This window comes from Curcuma longa, chromosome 16 (assembly GCF_044706935.1).
Source record: "Curcuma longa cultivar G26 ecotype Majalengka, Jawa Barat chromosome 16, ITB_CL_G26_1.1, whole genome shotgun sequence".
NCBI classification, from domain to species: Eukaryota; Viridiplantae; Streptophyta; class Magnoliopsida; order Zingiberales; family Zingiberaceae; genus Curcuma; species Curcuma longa.
The window spans coordinates 1,016,471-1,033,737 of NC_133876.1; positions in this window are offsets into that span (position 1 = coordinate 1,016,471).

Sequence of the window (17,267 nt, forward strand, 5' to 3'; positions counted from 1 at the left end):
CGATGTAATAAATGGGCACCTATACTTAGTAATTATTGCTTTGATTTATCAAAGGGTGAGATCTTTCCGTCAGATCAAATATTCTCGGTAAGTTGGGTGATGTTACTATTTATACGGTGTGCCATTAATTATAGAAGGAATCCGTGTCCCAGTAGGGCTGATGATGTCCCCTTGGAGAGCTCATAAGGATTGTCAAGTCAAATCTTGCAAGTGGACTTGGTCCGGCTGACAATAAGGTTGAGTGGTACTATTCAAGGTCTTAGATGTCGATTATTGAGTTGTCAGTGAACTCAAATAATTGACGGACATACGATATCTTAAACACGGGGAGCAATGCATAAAATAATAAGAAGGAACCCATAACGTAATTTGGGGATTAGATTGGTAGTGCAATAATGATCCTCTAGTGGAATGGATCGTTATTGATGGATGTAGGTGTGTATTCGGAGTTGAATACGAGATCCGAAACCCATCAGAAGGCCAGATCTAATACCTCCTCGAGGTCCCCACTGTAGCCTAAAGACATCTTCAAAAGGATGCAATCAAACGGATGAGATTAGTTCTCAGCCGTCGGATGAGATTTAATCTCAACCGTTGGATGAGATTAGTTCTCAACCGTAGGATGAGTTAATGGATGAGATCAGCTTGTATCCGTGGGATTAGATCAAGTTGCATCCATTGGATCGAAATAAATAAAGAGGAATAGAAGAGAATAGATTAGAACCGTTGGATGAGATTAAGTCGCGTCCGATGGACGAGATCTCTCCGGTTCGGTTTTAATTCTCTTTGGAAGGAAGAACCGGTTCACGAGGTGAACCAGGCATGGTTCAATGAACCACACGCCCAAGGGATTTGATCAGGTCCGTTGGATCGAAGCAATCAAGTTATATTAAAGAAGATTATATTAGAACCGTTAGATGAGATTAAGTTGCATCCGACGGATGAGATCTCTTCGGTTCTGTTTTATTTTCTATTTTAATATAAAATTGGTTCGCGGATTAAACCCATCTTATCCTAAAAGTGGTCGGCCACTTTGGATGAGGATAAGATCAATTCGATTTTTTAAAAAGGAAAAACCGAATTAAAAAGTTCCGACGCTTACGATCTAATCTAAAAGCCTAGATTTAATATAATTCTAGAATTTGGAATTGGTTATTAAAATTAATCCAAATTAGAATTATTTTAATATGGTCGGCCAATTAAAGTTTGGATAAGGTTGATTTCATTTTTTTTATTAAAAGGAAAAACCAAATCAAAAAGATCCGACGGTTGCAATTTAATCTAAAGGCTTAGATTAAAAATCTTTCTATAGATTTGAAATTGGTTTATAAAATCAATCCAAATTAGAAAAAAAAATTATGGAAAGATTAGACTTTGTCTTTGTGCTTAAGGCTATAAAAGGGAGAGGGGAGTGGGCGGCAATAATCAATCGAAGAACACAAGAAGAAGAGAAACCGAAACGATTTCGGAAACTCCTCTTCCTCTTCTTGCCGCCGCCACCTCCCTCTTCTTCTTCCTCCTTTTCTGTAACGCCCGCCCTTACCAGAGCCTTGACGGACGCTACAGTTTGTTCATTCATTCATTCATTCTACCATTATATACGAAAGCTACACTTAGCAGCGGAAAATTAAAACTTTCATAGCAAGCATAGATTCGTATACAGTAGATATACTTAAACAAAACATGATAAGTCTTGATAGTAAAACTTGATTGGGAACAAAACATGATAGTTTTGAAATAACTATAAATTGACATAAGCCAGGACTTTGTCACGTCAATACCACACACATCATTCATTTCTGTCCTGTCGCCTCCTTCCATTGCTTAGTACCTGTTAGTAGGACCTGCAGCATAAGAAAGTAAGCTATAAGCATAACGCTTAGTAAGCTCCTTTCCTACTCACTAAATCCAAACGTCACATGGAATCATAATAAGACTTAAAACATAGAAGTCATAATCATAATCATGCACATTCAATTCACCTTGACATTCTACCATACGCATTAAACATGATTACCATTTCTTTTCTTTTCAAATCTATTATTGTAATAGATAAACATAATCAACATTGTCGGGGTCCCCCTGGCTTGTATCCATACATTCATTTGCGCGCCATTCTAAATAATACGAGGTAGCAAATCTCGATTACTCGGTTACTAGGTCTTCTGTCTTTCGACCTAGGGGCGTTCATTAGGTGCACATTCCTTGGATCCCTTTCGGGTTCCGGTACAAGCTTCATTAAAGTAAAATAGCTTTATACTTTCATTTCCATTTCACAGGGATGTTCCTTTACATTTCCTTTTCATAACATGGTGAACATTCCCGTGATTTTAACCACATTGCGTATGTTTGGGATTGAGCCCAACATAACCTTAAGATTGGTATGATTTCTACATCCTTTGACCTTAATCCCTTAGCCATTTCTTTAAGATGGTCAAAAACATTATTTATTAGGTTCAGACCCTCGTTTAAACCTAACTTAAGGTTAACCAACTTAATAAATCATCTGAGCATAAGATTTCTCTTTTGGAAACTTAATATGGCTAAAACAGAGGGCTTAATCGATCGGGTGATCGATTATACCCCTCATAATCGATCGGAGGATCGATTAGGTGGTAGTTCTCAGAACCGGCCACAGAAGCTTCGGTAATCGATCAAGTGATCGATTACCCTCCGTAATCGATCACCTGATCGATTACGAGGCGTAGTTTCTTCTCCGAAGCTTGGTAATCGATCGGGTGATCGATTACCTCTTTTAATCGATCGGGTGATCGATTAGTTACCGTAACTTTGTTTCTCTTCAACCCTATTAATCGATCCCGTGATCGATTATGTTCCTGGTAATCGATCCAGTGATCGATTACTCCCCTTTCTGATCAATTCCCAGAATCGATCTTAAACCTATGAGAACTCCTTTTCTTTCGTTCAGAAACCTATCCACAGATCCTTAGGTTGCAACAATAAATATAACATGATCACACGTAGGTAATGCTTTTTTGTTGTAGTGCCAAATTAATTTTTGATTAATGAGTTATAAGATTTTAAAATGTATTTGTGGCTTATTGTTACCAAATACAAAATACTTGTTTTGTTAAAAATTCATAAGAATGGATTAATAAATATTTCGACTTAACCAAACATAAAATATTCAACTCAACTAATCCATATAAAATATTGTATAAATAAGACATAAAGGTACACAAAAGAAGAAGAAGAAAGCTAATACCATCACCTATGTGTGTCTTCTCCCCATCACCTATCTAACATGCAACAACATTTTTTGTTCCAAGTCTCAATGTCTTCGATATTTCTCATCCTTTTTAATCCTTTGGATGTCTCATATCATCCTTTATCGTACGTACTTTATCAAACCTTGAGTCATTGGATATCTGTTTGTTCTCCTAAATCCTTACACACTTAGAACACTTAAACATACATACATACATACATATATATATATATATAGTAAGGTCCAATTTAAACTTATTTGACAACAAATCAAAACTGTAGTTCACACCACTTGAGGTTCCAATGACCTCCCCCTTAACCATTCAAAGGTACTCAAACGCTGATGCATCCCTTCGAGTTGGTCATCATTGACGTACAATCATCCATTCGTTAAGTCACCCCTTAGGAATGCCAACATACTTTTTGAAGTAAATTGTTTATCAACAATCATTTCCTATGATATAAAGACTTTTAATTCAAAATAAAAGCACTTTAAATTATTTTGAGCTCTAATAAACTTTCAATGGCCTGAAACTCTTAGAGAGGAGAAATAAAGGAGAAGAGTTGAAGAAGAAGATGATAGGAAAAGATTCGAAGAAGAAGAAGAAGAAGATGATTGATCACTAAGAGTTGTGTGAGTTAAGAGTGAGATTTTAGATTTTTTTTTTTAAGGGATTAAGGGGTATCTTGAAGGGGTGAAAAAGGCATGAATCAATTTTACAAGTTGAGTGCAGACAGTGACCGGGTAGCTAGATAGCTCTCCCTGAGATATTTTCTCTACTCCACACTCACGTGTAGTGGTCAGTTATTGGAGTATATGCAGTTGTCCTATCGTGCGCCCCAGTTCATTGTGTAGGTGTCTGGGGGTGGCGAGCTGACAGTGACCATGCATATTGTCGTGTGTTGCATGTGTTTATGTACTTGTTGGTAGTTGTTACTGCATTTATGGTTGTTGCACTTGTTTGATATATGGTTGTTGCATGGTGTGACATTACATGCATTGTTTACATTTGCATAATTCTTATTACTTATTAGTTTTCATTGTATATTGACCTTTTTCATTATGTATCATGTTGAGACTGTATATCTTTGATATCCATGTTTATATTTATGTTGTACACTTCTATCTAGTACCCACTGAGTATTTTATACTCACCACCCAGACCCTATAGTTTTTCTGTCTCCTCAAGTAGCAAATAAGGATATTATATTGAAGCTTGGAGTTCTGTTGGGCTGCCCTTATCTCACAGCAATAGGAGTCGTTGTTTCTTGTGTGGATTTTGGTTGATATTTTTTTTTGTATCATTTGGATTATTTTCGATGTGTGGTTTATGGAGTTTGTCGTTGGATTTTTGTTGTATCGATGTGCTTTGGCATTTTCGTTGTTGTATGTAGATTTGTTGTAGTTTGCTATTTCTACATGTATGTGTGGATATGTAGTTGTGGTCGTGTGGGCCCTTTTGTATGTAGTGTAGTCTGTTGGATTGTAGAGCGGCTGTGTGGGCCTTTATATTAAAGTGTATTCAGGAAAGTTAAATTGTTACAGAGGAGATGTTGCTGAAATTTTTCGGACAGCCGTCTCTCGGGACGTGACAATTTTATGGTATCAGAGCGGGTCCATATGGTGGGAACTCCTAATAAGGGGTCCGTTGGGACTGTTAAGGGGTCGGGTCCATTATGACTCATACCAATAAGAGGTCCGTTGGGACCGTTAAGGAGGAGCTCCCAGTGGTCCTTTGTTTGAGGGGGTAAATTATTGGAATACAATCAAAAGTCCCACATTGGAAATACATGAAAAAGATCCTGAGATTATAAGATAGAAAATATCTCATTGGTATGAGGTATTTTGGGTAAAGCCTAAAAATAAAACCATGAGGGCATGGGCCCAAAGTGGACAATATCGTACCGTTGTGGAGATATATATGGATTCCATCAAATCTAACATGACCGTTCCATCTGCCATGTCAGCAGGTCAATAGTTATCCTCATGCCATGCTAGCAACCTAATCCTTATCCCAAGCCACATCAGCAATCCAAGACCTATCCATTCTATCTCGGATGCCACATTAGCAATCGGAACGACCTGGCTGACAAGTTAGTGTTCAGTCTACCAATAAGGCTAATCGATCTACCGAAACATTCAGTATACCGATCCAGCAAATCAATTTACCAATCTTGTAAAATCAAAGTTAGCACAATAAATATATAAATAATATATTTTGATAGTAGACATATTGTCCGATCTCGACTTCAAAATTCATGTGAATCCCTTAGTCGGATTGACAGCTAAGGATGTTCTCGTAACAAGGACTTGCCCTTACCCATTCTTCCTTTCGGAAGAACCACTCCACTCCAGGAGCTTACCTTGCTAAACCTCGATCCTCCAAGCCCATTTGAGCTTCCTGCTCAGCATCCGATCGCTTGACCCCTAGGACTTCTTGACTTGATATCTAGCTCTTTCTGACCCATCAAGTCCTTCTCGTTAGATGTTCAATCCACTGAACCATCTAGACTTAATCGCTTGGTGTCCTCAATCTGTTAAAGACTTTCTTGCCTAGTATCCTACTAGGGCTTTCTCTTGCCTAACATCTAGTTAGGACTTTCGCTTGCCTAACATCTAGTTAGGACTTTTCTTTTCCTAGTGTCTAGTTAACTTGACTTATTAGGACTTTCCTAATTGTGCTACCTGGACATTTAATATAGTTGTTAGATCACAATTAAGCTTAACTTTGATCTTTTGCTAATATCAAAATTCAGGTTCGATTATCTGGTGCTTCTTACACTAATAACCTCGAAACCTTCTTTTATAGGGTTGTTTGGATTGATTTCTGCCTAACAGTGGATTGTTAGACTTCACCAATCGACTGTCAAAGATATTTGACCATTGACTTGACCATTATACTTATAGAATGACTCTTTTTTATCACTATCAATTGATTGTTAAACTCTAATAATCGATTACTGAGGCCATCAGTCGATTGCTATCTAATAACAATCCCTGAGTCTCCCTTTTGCTAAAATGGGACTCGATTGTGAAGTCGATTATAGATCCTTCTATATCCCATTACAGTGCCATCAATCGATTGCTAACCATAGCAGTCGATTGATGTGCATACTAGGATAAACAACATCAATTGACTGCTCAAGTAATAAACCTCTTTCTCCCCCTCAAACCCTGAATTTGGGGTTTGAGATTCACCAATCAATTGCTACTACCTACCAATCGACTAATAACTCACCAATTGATTGCTACTACTTAGAAATTGACTGATAACTTTGTTTTAACTTTTTCAAGGTTAAATTCTCATCTTGTTTGGTATCCAATTCACCTTAACTTATCAAGATTTTCTTTGCCTAATATTCAATTAACCTTGACCTGTGATTTCCTGTTTCCTAATATCTTGTCAATTGTTATAACTTTTCGTTATCTAACATCCTGTCAACCTTAACCTATTAGGACTTCACCGTTTCACCTAACATCCGATCATTCATGACTTGTTAGGACTTTCCATACTTGCTTAACATGCAATCCTCCCCGACCTATTAGGACTTTTCATACTTGCCTAACATCAATCCTTCCTGCCCTATTAGGATTTTCATCCACATGTCAAGTGTTCGATCTTCCATGATCCACTTGAACTTCATCCATCTCACGCCAAGTGTTTGGTCAACTTAATCGATTTGGACTTCACTTCCAATGCCAAATGTCTTATCTTTCATAATCTACTTGGACTTCACTTCTCATGCCAAGTGTTCGGTCCTTCATGACCCACTTAGACTTCACTTTTCATGTCAAGTATCCGATCTTTCATGACCAACTAAGACTTCTTTTCTCATGTCGACTCCCTTTTAAACTTCCGACCATTAAGTGTCCGATCAATTGTGATGCACTTGGACTTCTCACTTTTTGTCAAGTATCCAGACAATCTTGACCTACTTGACTCTTGCTCTCTACCAACTAACACATTGATCAAATATCAAGTCAACTTGAGTCTGGTCAACCTTGATCAAAGGTCGATTGCATCAATAATTTTCTCTCTTTTGATGTTTGATAATATGTTTAAGTTATGCTAACTCATTATCCCAAATTCCTACTTCTCATGCTAAGACATGAATGAAGATTTTCTAATTTGAACCTTTCATTCTCCCCCGTTGGCACACATAAAAAAATCTCTTCCAAAAAATCATTATCTTTCTTCCATTCCTAACTTCCAACATCATAATGGAGGTTCCTACCTTCCATTTTCTCTAATCCTCAATCTTGAGCATACAATTCTTCATTCATTCACTAATCTTCAAAATTTTAATTCTCCTCCTTTCATACCTGAATCATATCTTTAAGGTGGATCTCCCCTCAAAGCATGCTCTACTTCAATCATTGCACCAATAATATTTTAGAGTTGCTAAACCTTTAGAAAATTTTAAAATTTAAGCATATGAGAGGTTAAAAACTCAACCTTGAATTTAAACCTCTCCCTCAATTCCATATTCATTTCTTTTTAATATCTCTTTCTCATTTTCACTAAGGGTATCCCTTTTGAATACTTATCCATAATATAATTAACTGAAATAATCCTATATATTTTAGCCAAAATTCACTGTAACAGTCGATTGTTGTGGGATATCAGTCGATTGATATAGATAGCAATCGATTGCTGAAAACAATCTATTTAGTTTGAAACATAACAAATTCAATTTTAGACTGAATTTTAAAAATGCATAAGTAATTTTGTGATTTTTCAAAATCATAAAATTTCATATAAATATTACTTATGTCAAATACTATAAGGGAAAAAATTATTTTAAAAGAAAATAAATCTTATTTTTAAAAATAGCATAAAGTTAAAAACATTAAAAATTTTAATATTTCACTCTAACTTTGTATCAACCTAATCAATAATGATAATTTCTATCAACAAATAGACTTCACCAAAATTTTTCTAAAATGATTATGAAATGATTTTCAAAGTTAATCTCCAACCATGATATATGGCTAAATACACATGACTTACACGTTAGCTTTCTCAATGATTGATCATATAAAATCCATTTGATTTTGATAACACTTAGCTCATTTTGATGCACTAAATTATATCTTGAACAAACTTTATCATCCTAATATTTCACTTGTGTTTAATGTATTTCAATAACACACAAGTTAATCATATTATTTGATTGTAAGAGATATAAAATTTATGATTTTTTCTAAACTAAGCGATCATGTATCTCTATCTAGGCATTCTAAATTTGATCATTCTACCATAGGATATAAATTAATATCATTTTCCTTAATTACAAGGAATTAAAATTTATATATGTAAATGAGTATAACATACCTTAAATGCATAACTTTTGAAAAGAAATCTATTATAACTTAAATGATGTATGTATGATATGACATGGCAATATCAAACAAATATTATCATAATAAGATAGATGTAAGATATGATGTCATGACATATGATTTGACATACAAAGCATATCAAATATGATATACTAATAAAAAAACCTAAGTGTTATCAATTATTCATTATGCCAAATATAAAATTTAACATAAGTGACCTAACTCACGAACATGTCAAAATTTTAAACTTTGGCATATTTTATGATCCTATCATATTGTGTCAATTTTGATCAAACTTAAGAACTCTATTCCCATTGGCATGCTATAAAAAAATAAGATTTGTGACTTCATTCTCAAGATATTATAATACCTTAAAAATATTCTAAAATATCAATTTTATTAGGGTTGGTTTAACTACTCCTCCAATTAAGGTTGACCCACTCTATATTCATCTAGTATGAAGAGATTACACTCTTAAGAATCCAACATATATTGGAGCTCCTTATCGTCAGGAATAACCTCTCTAGATACATTTCTAATGACTTTTCTAGGCCTTTTAAAAGCCTTAGTTATGCTATCTCCTCAAGGTCAACACTAGAATAACCTCCCTACCTTGGCTTGACTTCTAGATCTAGAGTTCATTCCATAGTTATATTGAACTATATGGTATGAGACCATGCTTTCATTAGACTTATATTTGTATCTCAAACCTTTCTTGTCCTTGGATGATTCTTGTCTATCAAAAGGGTCTTTTCTAATTTGTTTAGTCTTGATCTCAAGACTTGATTTTCAACTTCTAAATCCATAATTCTTGATTTTTCATGATTGACTTGATCATTTCTTTTTCTAGACATGTGTCTATACTTCTTTGAGTTATTGCCTAGATTATTTTCTATTTTCCTATCCTTAGATAAGATTGTTTTAGCATGATAAGACATAAAATTATCCTTAAAATTATTATTTTTCTATTATCATGATAACTAAAATCATTAATATTATTTCTAGCATGTTTTTTTATCATGACACAAGAGAATTACTTTATGAAATAATATCTTAGAAACTCCTCCTAAATTTGAGTTTACTCCTTTATCATTACTTTGATGCCTCCCTTTTGGATATTGATTCCGATAATATCCATTTTAGTTGCATGAGAAACACATAATGTACTCCTTATCTTTGCGCATCAAGGTTTTGGTCTTCTTTGGCTTCTCCCTTGCCTTGGGTGCAACTTGAGTCTTCTTCTTCATCAATTTAGGACACTTGCTCTTATAGTATCCTTTTTCCTTACACTCGAAGCAAATTATGTAATCATTATTTTTAACAATCAAAATTGTTATGCCTTCACGAGTTGGGTTCTCCATGCTCGTCAAGGTGGCATGATCTTCCTCCTCATCAATACCGGATGTCGAGGCTTCCTCTTAATCCGGTGTCAATGGCCTTTCCCCCTCAATTCTTGAGGTGGATGCTTCTTGCCCCTGGGGCATAGGTGAGTTGGTTACGACGCAGTAGACTTGCAGAAGAGGGCAAGGGTTCGAATCCTGACGAAGCCAGACAATACCCTCCTGCGTCGTAACCAACTGCACTTTCTCAATTTACCTCCTCACAGATGATCGTGGGGCCGACCGTGTGGGGCCGCTAAGGTGGCGGATCCACCTTTTTGCAGAAAAGAGGTGGATGCTTCTTCAATATCTTCCTCGGATGTTGAGCACCTCTCAACCTCTGAATCCTCAAGTTCTTGATCCAATGAGTCTCCCTCCTTAGACTTGTCTTCACTTTGCATTGAGATTGAATCTTCATGAACTTTTATTAGCTTCATCCACAATCCCTTGACATCACGATATTCACCTATTCTATGCAAAATATTGTTAGCTAGGTACCAAATTAATCAAACTTTGATTATCTTGTTGTTTATCTTAGTTTTTTAAATTTGTTTGTTAGTCCATTTTTTTCTTTCTGAGAAGTCTCCCTTTACTATCCTTCGGAGCTTCAAATCCCTCCATTAGGATAAACCAATTCTCAATGTCTATCATTAGGAAAATTTCCATCTTTACCTTCCATTGATGCCTTGTAATCCACACAGAGGAGATGCTCAACTTTCGTATTCGAATCCATCTCAGGGATCCATCCCGAATTCACAACTCCCTTCGATGTTTAATCCAAAGACTTATTGGTATTTGAGTGCTCAAGAATATAGCTCCTTCTTCTTCTTCTAACTTTGTGCTTCTTCTGACGGTTTGTTCGATAAAGAGCAGTTTGGCTCTAATATTACTTGTTGAGATCGATGCGAGCTAGAGGGGGTGAATAATTTTGATCGCGTCAACTTGATTTGTGTAGTGAAAACTTCAAGCAAACTTAATAGCATGATGCAAACACCAAGATTTCTGTGGTTCACAACCTCTCAAAGTTGCTACGTCTAAGGTTACACCCAGTGAACTATCACCACTATCCTTCTCCTTCTCAGATACCTTCTGAAGGCAGAGAAGCCTCTTACAACTTATTTGTATAACAATACAACAAGAATATGAAATGCAAATACAATAGAAAGTAAAACAACTTGGCTTTGAATGCTTTGGATTGCCACTTGATGGTAGAAAATACAACAATACTTTATCTCCAACCTCTCAAGAATTGATCTCTTCAAATCACCTTGAAATCATCTTGTATAGGGTTGCTATTTGGGATGATTTCCTCCTCTTAATTGGTTGCTATACTTCACCAATAGACTGCCATAGAGATTTAATCGTTGACTCGATCATTGTACTTGTAAAATGACTTCTTTTTACCACTATCAGTCAATTAATAAACAACATCAATCGACTGATCAAGAAACAAATCTCTTTCTCTCCCTCAACTTCGAATTCAGAGTTTAGGGTTCATCAGTCGATTGCTACTACCTAGCAATCGACTAATAGCTCTATTTCAGCCTTTCCATGGTTGAATTTTTGTCTTATTTGATATTTAATTGATCTTAACCTATTAGGACTTCCTTTGCCTAGCACCCTATTAACCTTGACTTACCAAGATTTTTTGTTGTCTAGCATCCGATTAACCTTGATCTGTCAGGATTTTTCGTTGTTTAGCATTCGGTCAATCTTGATCTGTCAGGATTTCACCATTTTCACCTAATATTTGGTCCTTCATGACCTCTTAGGACTTTCCATACTTGCCTAACATCTAGTCTTCCACGACCTATTAGGGCTTTCATCCACATGCTATATGTCTAGTGCTCTATGATCCACTTAGACTTCTGATATAGGTCACTATAAGTGCATGGTTATCTTAAATAATAAAATATTATCCTTTGGGACCATGAAATTGAGTACTAGTCTGAATGAAAAGTAAACTATCTAAATGAATCAAAATTGAGAGAATTGTTATGAAAGAAAATAAACTAATGAAGTCAAGCGAGAAGTTATTGAAAAACTAATTTTAAAAGGCAATTCTAGGACTTTGATTTCACCACGATGATTGTTGACACTCTAATTGTAATTATTTCTTTTATCTTGACATTCGATATACTTGAAAGTGGTCAATCCCAAGGTAATTGATATTTTCTCTCGGACAGTATCAATGTATCTGCCTAAACATGGTCTACTTTCGTGATAGTTGTACTAAAGTGATTGTTTTTTCAAGGAGACCCCTGTCATGATGCCCCACAATCCTCTAGACTTTTATCTCTTACTTCATGATGTTGAATCGGAGTAGACCCTTTACGCTTCGTGATAATCAATGGTGTCCTCGAGAAATTTTGGACTACTTTCGTGAATACATCTTCAAGTTTAAAATTTATAAGTCAGAGAATTAGGTGTACCTCTTGGTCCTTCTCCTTTTCTTTATGGTATGATAATACACACTAGCACCATTAACATATATACATACTAAAACTAAATCGAAAATCAAATATGTCATGTGATAAAAGAAGAGATAAATAAAGCATAAGTGTCAACTATACATCGGATTACTCCCTAATCCTAGAATTAAGAAAACTACTCCATGAAGATGGAGATACAATCCAAAGATATAATATTATGCATTATACAACTTCTATCAAAGAAAGAAAAAACTTAATCGTCGATGTCGATGTCGTCTTCAAAAGATCTCCTAGCCTCCTTGGTGGATGAAATCCTCATGGGTCCTTAGAAACGACTCTCTCCTAGAGTTCCTTGTCATGAGGAAACAATCGATAAGGAAGGGGAGATCTTCTTAATCCCAAATAACTGAAACAGATACCCCCTTGATCCTTTTATAGCCTCCAAAATTATGAAATCTTAATAATTTTTTAAAAAAATTTAGGGGCGCCACCACTGTACCATGACTGTGTTGGGAAGCATGGTCAGTCCATGTGACATTTTGGACATCTCCTAGGCAGATGTTATGGCAGAACACGGTCGTGTCATAGGATACAACCAGATCGTGTTCTATTTTGGAAGTCCTGGTCGATGCTCTGCTACTCATTTTGCTCCAAGAGTGATGCACAACCGTGTTAGGGGAGACGATCAAACCATGCATCATGCTGGAATGTGCACTTCCAAGGCTTTTTGTCTCCAATTAAGCTTCAAATTCACATCCTGTCAATAAAATGTACAAAGAGCAGTTCTTCGAGCTAAGAAGATAAAAAGAATGCAAAAGGTATGAAACTATATAAAATATGCTCATATAATGGAATAAATACATGGTAAATAATATCGAAAATATATACATGAAACACTGATCAACTTGATCCATCTCACATCAAGTGGTTGATCAACCTAGATTGATTTGAACTTTGCTTCTCATGCAAAATGTTTGATTCTTCATAACCTACATGGACTTCACTTATGTCAAGTATCTAGTCTTTCATTACCCACTTAGACTTTCTTTCTCATATCAACTCTCTATTGGATTTTCAATCGTTAAGTATCTGATCAACTGTACCACTTGGACTTCTCATTTCTAATCAAGTGTTCAGTCAATCTTGACCTACTTTACTCTTGCTCAACCAACTAACATATTAATCAAATATCTAAACCTAACTCAAGACAACTCGAACTTTATCAATCTTAATCATAGGTGGATTGCACCAACAACTTTCTTAGCAAAGTAGAGCATACATAAGTATCTATTTATCTAAAGCTAGGGGAAACAAATACATGATGAATGACACAAGAAGGCATGTGTGCATCCTAGCTACAACTTGCTCCAAAATAAGTTCAAATTAAACTTGGTTTAGAAGATCAAGTTGATGATAATCATTTTTTTTCTTTCAAATTTTCTCTCACAAGTTACAATCCAATTTTCAAAAAAAATAAAAAACGATTATTTATTTTACTCCGTACAAAATTCTCCCCTTGAATTTCCCAATTAGAATATAATAATTCCTCAAAATACATCACTGATAAATACATTGTGCTCTTCCTTTTAGTGAAGTCCTTGCTATCATCGAGATATTGCTATGTGATAATGTCATGAATATATATTTCTTCAATATGAGTCTTCAAGAAGATTAAGTTATATATTCTTAGTAAAAAAATCATCACTAATGAATATGTCAAAAATGTTGGGTTGCAAAGGTGCAAACATAGTCCCACATCTAAAACACATGGGAAAGATCATGAGTTTAAAAGGATGGAAAGTATCTCCATTGGCATGAGGCCTTTTGGGGAGAGCCCAAGAACAAAACCGTGAGGGCTTAGGCCCAAAGTGGACAATATCATGCCATTGTGGAGATACGGACATCCTTTTGACCCTACAATTGGTATCAGAGCAAGGTCGCTCTTCACCGGACTAACCGCCGGATGAGCCATGATCCGGATCTAACCATGTGGGTTGAACCTTAAAAACAAAGGAAGTAGGGGCTCCCGTGTTTGAATCAAGAGGACCAGACACCGGGCAGGAAGTCCTAGTAGGTCGGGTAGACCGAGGGGGCAGGAAGTCCTGGTTGCGGCTGGGCAGGAAATCCTAGTAGGTCAGGGTGGACCGAGGGGCAGGAAGTCCGGGTGGGTCGAAGATTCAGACATCAAATAGTAGGTCGGGTAGATCGAGGGGCAGGAAGTCTTGGTTGCGGCTGGGCAGGAAGTCCTAGTAGGTCAGGGTGGACCGAGGGGCAGGAAGTCCGGGTGGGTCGAAGATTCAGACATCAAACGAAGGCTTTCCGTTTGAGGGGGGTCTGTGGTCCTTTGTTTGAGGGGGGGATTGTTGGGTTGCAAAGGTGCAAACATAGTCCCACATCTAAAACACATGGGAAAGATCATGAGTTTAAAAGGATGGAAAGTATCTCCATTGGCATGAGGCCTTTTGGGGAGAGCCCAAGAACAAAATCATGAGGGCTTAGGCCCAAAGTGGACAATATCATGCTATTGTGGAGATACAGACATCCTTTTGTGATAATCAAAGTGCTATATATCTTGCGAAGAATTCAACCTTCCATGCGAAGTCGAAGCATATAGATATGAGATATCATTGGATTCGAGATGTTGTGAATTCTAAGGCGGTGCATATTGAGAAGATCCACACCGATGATAATGGATCGGATATGATGACGAAGGCGCTTTCAAGAGAAAGGATTATTGCTTGTCGTCAAGTCGCCGGTGTTTCGGCGAGCTCCTCCACATAGTCGAGAGGGGGAGATTTATTGGGTTGGTCTCTCCTATGTGAGAGCGGCCCAAGCCCGTGTTTCTTTACACGGATGAAGCCCAAGCCCTCATCTATATTAAGGGGTCATCTAGGGTTATCTTCGGATGATAAGAGAGAAAAACGCAGCCAAGCAAATCAGCCGAAAAACAGATTTCTTCGCAGTTCTGTTTCAGCCTGCGCGACGTTCACTTAACTGGGCGTTGCCGCCAATTGCACCGTTGGATCTTCCTGAAATTTTGAGAGAGTATTCCCAACTTGAGGTTCTTCATTCTGAACGGTGGAGATCGTCATTGGACTCTTCTAGCTGGTGATTTCGTCCCTGTTTCGAAACTGTCAGATTCGGTATTCTTGATTTTAACTTCTTCTATTTGCGTTGTTAAGCGTATGATTACCAAGACGAGTTCTTGATGTTACGCTGAGTAGAAGAAGAAGTTTATGTGCTGGTTGTTGGTGGCTAGAGAAGAACACTTGTGTACCCACTTCTTTGTTGATTTAGTGGAAGTTTTTGGTGGTGCCTCAGGCCGTGGTTTTACTCCTCACATTGAGGAGGTTTCCACGTTAAATCTCGGTGTTGATTCTTATCTTTGATTGTTTATTTCCACTGTGAAAATTTTATTATAGTCTTAAGAAAGTCATTCGACGAATTCCGGGGTGTGTTAGTTCGTGTCACATCCCTTCAAAAAATCCTGTATACCAGGAAAATGACACTCCTCTTGGTGATCAAATGACCCACATTTTGGTGTAGATCTTCATGTAGAGGTCTATCTTCTTTCTAGGAAAGCATACATTACCGACTACCTTTTGGTCTATAAATTAGACTTCAAATAGCCAAAGAGCCTTACATCAACTATTAAAATGCAAACCACATGACTAAGACAAATGCTCGAAGACATAGGGGAAAAATAGATTGGTCCAACTAAAATATTGTGCGACGATATTAATCCTACTACACAAAAGTAGTTGAATGAAAATTAAAATTTTCAGAAGACCAAGTGCATCACCATTAGTGTCACTCAATTAGAGAGGTAATAACATGTAAAGGGATTAAACTAAAATTTTAAAAGATAGAAGAATAAGTTGTAGATCAACACTTTCACAAAGATATTGCTATCAGCAAAGTTTGAAATATACAAGACATGTATTACAAAAAAAAAAGTGGGCAAACGTTTAAAATACTTTATAAAAAAATTCTAAAAAAATCTACGAGGAGCATTTTTTTTAAGTAAAGAATAGACTGAACTATAAAGTAGTTGAAATCCAAAGAAAAAGAAAATTTATTTCTTTTAAAACCTTAAAACTTGGTGATTAGAGCGATTATTTAAGTAAGAAATCAGTATGGCCATTGAAATCAAGAGAGGTGAAACCAACAAGTATATCTTCCCTAAAGAGCCTAAACTCATGTAAACTATAGCTTGTAAACTATTTAAATGATTAAAAACTTTGCATATATACAAATTACAACTAATAAAATTTTCCCCATTTTATATTATCAATCTTTCTTTTCTAAAACTAACAGTGCGTACGTGTACAAGCCATATATTATGCACCTTGAGAAAACTTCTAGGGTTCAAAATAAAACTATTATTGATTACTAAAGAACTAGAGAATGAAGAAACCCGAGTGTCATTTATCATAATGATGTTTAAAACTGGCTCCAAGCAAATTAATTGGCTCAGCCTAATAATCAAATTTCTCATATCGTGGAGACAAAATATATAGAATTAGAAACCCCATAATATTTTCTCGATCATGCTCATGAACTTGAAACTTAAAATTGGTAAAGAGAGGAAATGTAAAAGACTTTGGAGAACGTTTACACTTCTTGCCCCACTGCCTTTAGTGCAACTATGGAATCTTTGAATGGTAAACGTCCCCTATGTATGCATGTACATAGCTAGATCAACACAACAAAGAGAGTTAAATTAATGATTCCCTCGGAATTGCTTCGAGAAAGTAAAAGCTATTGGTCTTTCTGTACATGGACATGCACACGTGGGATCACAATGCTTCATTTACTCCTTCAGCCCCTATTCCAATATATTTTAATTTATTTATGACCATCTCATCCCTATTTCCATGATCC